The following is a 6,320-nucleotide window of genomic DNA, read 5'->3' as shown; positions in this document are numbered from 1 at the left end:
CATCAATGAAGTGATCTTGCCAAAAATATTTAACTTGAACCCAATTGAGCCTACTGATGTTTCATATATAGGAAATACAGTGGATGGAGGTACATGACAAATGATACCATGGGAACATAATCACTAAAATCCAGCCTGAAGAAAATTAGCCAGGTAAAACAACCCATCTTCAACAACAACAACAAACTATTGCAAGAAAAGGGAGGGAGAGAGAAACATAGAGGATGTGTTAGTTTGCTAGGCTGCCGAAATGCAATATACCAGAAATGGGTTGGCTTTTACCATGGATTTATTTGCTTGCAAGCTTACAGTTCTGAAGCTGTGAAAATGTCCAAATCAAGACATCATCATGTGATGGCTATCAGGGATCCTGGTCTCCTCTGTCATATGGCAAGGCACATAGTGGCATATACTGATCTCTCCCTTCTCTTCCAGGTTTCCTAGTGTCAGCTTCTGGCTTCCTCTGTCTTTCTCTCCATATGAATTCATTCCATTTATAAAGGACTTCAGTAAGAGGATTCAGATCCACCCTGGGCCATGCCTTACTGAAGGAACCTAATGAAAAGGTCCCACTCATAATAGGTCCACACTAAGAATGGATTAACTTTAAGAGCATCATCTTCTGGGATCCTTTCAGCTTCAAACCATCAAGAGGGGGGAAAAAAACGAGGGGAATATTTATCCATTTCAATGTATGGACTTTGTTTGGATCTAAATTTAAAATGTAAAAAAACAAAAAGAAAAAATCAGGACATACGAACACTTACTGGATAATTATACCGAAGAATTATTGTTGATGCTTTTCAGGTATAATCATGGTATTGCAGTTATGTTTTCTAAAATGGAGGACTTATTTTTTAGATCTGTAAGTTGAAATCTTCATAGGTATGATTTTAGAGTGTCTGAGATTTGCTGAAAATAATGTGGGAGGTGGAGCAGGGGAAATGTGTGGGTGACTAGAGGACACAAGACATAAATTGATCTCCTAAATTTTTGAAGTTAGATAGTGGATATATAGGGGATTCATGATATTATTCTTGCTCTCTTTTTTATATATACAATTTATTATGATTAAAAGTTTAAAATGACATAAAAACATATAAAAGTTTTAATGTGCTCTTCTTTACTTGCAAAAGATGTTTTTTGGGTGGTACTCTGGGCATAGCACCCACTTTGGAGACAACTGCTTCAGGCCACTACACAGAATTGCCTTTCAACCTGGGGCCAATGGGAGATGTGACTGTCAGCAGGGTCTCTTCTACCCAGGAACCAAGCCTGCACAGGTCTGAAGTAGTAAGAGAAAGAATAGCAAGAAGCCTTCCTTGCCAAATCAGCAGTGCTTAAAGACTTGCCATCAGGAATTACTTATGCAACCACATCTCTTTCATAACAATGCAAAGAGTCTGTTTCTCAAGATCATTGCAGAAGGAAAGATGCGCACGATTTGAAGGAGAAAAAATCAGGTGTTTAAGAAAAAGGAAAAAGACAAAGTCCCCCTTCAAGGAGTAACAATCCTGCCAGCTTCCTTGGGCTGTGAAATAATGACATTGGCAATGAGATCAGGGTGTTCTATCACAGTCTCAGTAAACTTCTCTCCCCTGGGCCATATTTTATAGTTACTGCTTCTATGCCCCACTGGCACAGACATTATTTATTATTTGTTTACATGTTTCACTTACTCTGCTAAGGTGGAAACCCAGTGATGCATTATTACTGAGAATATCAGTGAATGAGTGTGTGTGTGTGAGAGAGAGAGAGAGAAAGAGGCAGTCAAGGAGATCTGACAAGTTCTGAACCCTCAACTGTTCATGGAATAATTGGCCTCCCCTGCACTACAGGAGTCTCCTGTGCTCTTGGCCTAGATCCAGTGTGTCCTACGTACCCCCAGTCCCTTCTCCTTCTCTGAGCAGGAGTACGACAGTCTGTGCTCAAGTTCAAGTTATATAATTCCCTCTTCTGACTTACCTTCCTGTGTAAAGATGAAATTATTTCCAGTTCTGTGAGGAATGCCACAGTTTACACATCACTTTCCTTGAGACGATCGCTTGAAGGAAATAAGGCAGTATGATTATCTGCCCTTTATCTCCACATGACACCGAGAGAGGCTAAAGACGTGTGCAAGTTCAAACAGTGAGACAGGAGCGGAGTTAGGTGAGCATGGGGGTGATGAGAGAGAAAAGGCCAGCGCTGGCCCCGTCACGTGCCAGCTCTCCGGTCTCGGGCAAGTCATTAAACACTCAGATTCTTCACCTGTTCAAAGATGGAAACAATAGAGTTCACTGCACAGGGTTGTAAATGAAATAAGATTAGTTTAAATGCTCAGCAGAATGACCAGCCTAAATGTATAATAAATGTTACCAACATTTGTGTTCTCTTCAAAGCATCGGGTCTGTAAATGTTCTGGGCTTTGTAAAAATAATGATAATGGGTGAGTTACTGTGTTCCAGGCACTGTTTGAAGTCCTTTATGTGTATTAACAAATTTATTCCTCACAACGAACCTATGCAGGAGGTACTATTAATATTACTAACTCCTATTTTATGGATGAGGAAAACAGAGGGGAATTAGGTTTAAGTAAGCTGAAAAATTTTATGCCTTTTTAAAAGTATCAGTGAAAACCTGAAGTATTTCCTTATTCTGGCATCTTTTTTTAAAAAAAAAATTTTAATTTTTAAAGAAGCTTTAGATTACATAAATGTTACACAAAAATTTAGGGGATGCTGGGAGCGGATGTGCCTCAAGCAGTTGAGCATCCACCAGAGGTCCTGGGTTCGGTTCCCAGTACCTCCTGAAACAAACAAACAAAAAACACCAGCAATCAAAACAAATGGAAAATAAACCAAACAACACAGGGAAGCAGATGTGGCTCAGTGCTTGAGGGCTGGCTTCCTAATTAAGACATCCAGGGTTCACTATCCAGTCCCGGTACTTCAAAACAAAAGGGTAGGGGGGCGATTCCCATATGCCCCCCTCCCTCCCCCTCCCACACTTTCCCCCATTAACAACATCTTTCATTAGTGTGGTGCATTTGTTACAATTGAACACATTGGAGCATTGCTACTAACTATAGTTTTTACTGTCATTCAAGCAACATGGAACTGTGACCACTGTCGGGCTCTCCAAACTCCTGCTGGGACCTTCTGTAGCTTCCGCTTCCTAACTTCCCCCTTTGGTAGTGCTCTTCAGGATTTAAATTCATGTGCTCTTCTGGGAGGACACCAAGGCCCTGGGGGATTAAGGACTTGCCCAAATCCACACCACGAGCTCCCCAATGCCAGGCCAAGGGTCCAGACCGCGCGCTCCTGCTCTCCCTTTGTGCTCCTGGAGCACCATGGGCTGCCCTGTGCCAGAGCTGAGGGCTCCTAAGGCCTCCAGCAGGCCCGGACTCTTGCCCTGAGCTGCTGCAGGCCTCGGGGCCAAAGGAACAGAAACATTCAGTAGGGGGCACCTGAGAGTCCAGATGGCCGCGGAGCCGGGGAGAAAGCTCCTGGCTCCCCTCCCCAGGCGCCCAGCCCACAGGGAAGGGCCTGGAATTCAATCCTCCGCATTCCACCCAGGGTTGCTGTGACATAATAGAGCCCACGGAGGCATCTCCAGTGACTTGTCAGCAGAACCCGCAGAAGGATTTTCTATAGATAGCCGGGGCGTGTCCCCGGCTCTGTCCTCCCTGCGGGAGGAAAGTTCTTTTATGCCTGGGCTGGGCAATGCCGTGGGCAGCAGGTGGTTGGGGTAGGGGGTGGCCAAGCACTGAGCCCAGAGTACTTTGTAAGGGCGGGTGGGGGTACCAGGCAGCTCAGGCCAGGAGAGGGAATTTCAACTATGGCGTTTCGGAGAAAACTCTTTAGTTATTTGCCCTCGCTGACCCCACCCCACCTTGGGACGCGACTGCAAGGAGATGTCCCAAATACTGAGCCTGCTGCAGCCTTTGATGCTGGTCCTGAAAAGATTCCATGGCATGAGCCAGGCTCTCTTTGGGGAGGGAGACGTGTTTGGAATGTCGGTGTGCCCGTGCTGTGATTGGAGGTTTGGGGTTTCAGAGTTCCTTAATTTGCATGACCACACAGCATGGTTATTACTTTCCACAATAGAGGGTTGGAATTTGAAACTCTGTTTACCTTCCAGATTCCAAATAGGCAACGTTCCTATCAATAATGCCATATGAATATCCCCATGATCGCATAGACTCCCTATCATTACTAATATTTTTTTCATCCTGTCTGCTGGTGAATAGGAGTTCTCAGAAGCCACGCATATATTTTACATAAAATAATAGCTAAGCTGCCAAGGGCTTTAACGATATAATTTCATCATGGGATTCTGGGCTGTTTGGTTTATGCTGCCATCAGAACCTCAAGATGGAATTAATTCATGTAACTGGGACAAGTACAAGTGCTGTTTTTTCCACTCCCTTTTAAGTGAACTCAACTATTTTAATTACCCAAACATTTGGTGGGTAGGGTATGGAGAAAAGCCTGTCTGATATATTCATTAGCCTCAGAATAAATTCATTAGAGGAAGCATATTGTCACTGTTAAAAACACGAGCATTCGGGTCACACAGAATTTGAATCCTGACTTGGCCTTGGAAGCTGTCAAAACTTTGGGCAAGTTGTTTTCTCTGAGCCTCTACTCACCTGTAATACGTGGCTGCTAATACTTAGCTCTCAGGGTTGTCGAGAGGATTAAACGCTATCAGAACTGATTGAATGGATGAATATAATACCTGTAAAAAGTCCTTAGTACAGTGCCTGGAGCCCAGTAAATGTCAATAAATCGCTGCTCTATTATTAGCTCAACAGCCAAAGCAAAACATCCCTGAAACTGTTTCCCGACACCATGAAAGTCCAGGAATCTTAGCCACTTCCAGCCAGGAGCTTCTCTTTTTAGACCATAAATTCCCCAGATGCTCCACATTTGTGAATTTTATCATTCCCAGCCAGAGAGAGAGCAGGGTGGCAGCCCCCACCCTGTCTGGAATCCCAGAAGCACCTCTGAGCTTCTGACCTAGCACAGCTGCCTGTTGAAAATAATATAGGAAACATGAAACAGAACATCTCGCCGTTGCATGTAGGTCTGAGGAGTGGACTTGTGCGTCTGTCGTGGGTCTGCTTTCATTCCTCTGCAGGGTTCTGATGGCAAGGGTCCTGCCCCCCCAGCCCACCCGGTGAGAAGCAGGAGCTCAAGGGGCAAAAGACAGTCCATGGGGCTCCCCCTTCAACCCGCCCCCCAAAGCTGGTATGTGCTGCAGTGCCCAGGGTGTATCAAAGGGTTTCTCTGTAGAGGTAAAAGCAGTTCTGCCTTTAAGCAGACCTCAGCTTTGGAATAAAAAAATTAGCTTTCAGGCCCTGCCCTGATGGAGATGGCAGAGATGCTACAGGACCCTGTCTTCCCACAGAAGCTTTGAACAAAGAGCAAGAACTGGCAGAAACATCTTTCTCAAAGCTCCAGAAACCAGATCCAGGCTTCAAGAACAGGTCAAAAGCACTAGGATCTCACAACACCCTGGCGGGCCCCTCCCTCACCCCTCACTGCTGGGTGCAGAGCCATGCCGTGCTTCCCTTGCTGATCCCCGGTCCCAGTTCTTGAGGGAGCAAAGTCAACCGTGTGCACATCCCATCTGTCTGGTGGTGGCCTCAGGGACTTGCTGTCCCAGGACTCGCCCTGCGTGCAGTGGCCAGCTCCCAGGGCTCGCCTGCAGAAGGCTGTGGGATTGCAGTCATGCCCTGCTGCCTGGGGCAAGGGGTTGCTGGCTGTAGGACCCACAGTGCAGTGCCCGGGACTGTGAGGAAACTGCTTCTAGAGGAAGGGGACGTTCGGAACTGTGTAAACGAGGAATTCTTAGGGCCACAAGTGTATGCCTAAACTCTAAATTCACTGTAGGAATAATTCCTGAAGGAGAGCACTCACACAGGTTAATCTGTGGGGACTGGAAAAGGTGTTTTCTTTTTTTCCTTACTCTTTTTTCGTTAGCTCCTGGCTTTCAAGGAAAGGGCTGTCATAACAGTAGCTGGATACAAGCCTAAGGAAGAGGAACTAAATTCCAGTGTAGTACATTACAATATCAAAATGTCCAGGTTTCAGGAAGCAGATGTGGCTCAAGCAGTTGCGGGTGCACCTAACACGTGGGAGGTCCTGGGTTCAGTGTCCGGTGCCTCCTAAAGAAGACAAGCAAGACAGCAAGCTGACGCGATGGGCTTGCACGGTGTGCTGACACAACAAGATGATGCAGTGAAGAGACACAATGAGCAGACAACACAATGAGAGACACAGTCAGTGGGAGTGGGGGTAGCTCAAGCCATTGTGTACCTCCCTCCTACATGG

At 45.7% G+C, this 6,320-nt stretch overlaps 1 long non-coding RNA gene across 1 annotated transcript; it reads right to left on the bottom strand.

Moving 5' to 3' along the window:
• Window positions 1–622: 622 nt before the first annotated feature.
• Window positions 623–3,518, bottom strand: LOC131273812 (uncharacterized). Its single transcript, XR_009181077.1, has 3 exons — window positions 3,449–3,518; window positions 1,966–2,250; window positions 623–711 (listed from the first exon to the last, which is right to left on the bottom strand). It is a non-coding gene; the product is annotated as an uncharacterized lncRNA (long non-coding RNA).
• Between the last annotated feature and the right edge of the window lie 2,802 nt (window positions 3,519–6,320).

The sequence above is a fragment of the Dasypus novemcinctus genome, chromosome 1, assembly GCF_030445035.2.
Source record: "Dasypus novemcinctus isolate mDasNov1 chromosome 1, mDasNov1.1.hap2, whole genome shotgun sequence".
Lineage (NCBI taxonomy): Eukaryota > Metazoa > Chordata > Mammalia > Cingulata > Dasypodidae > Dasypus > Dasypus novemcinctus.
Note: the sequence above shows the minus strand (reverse complement) of the source record. Positions and strands in the feature narration are given on the sequence as shown.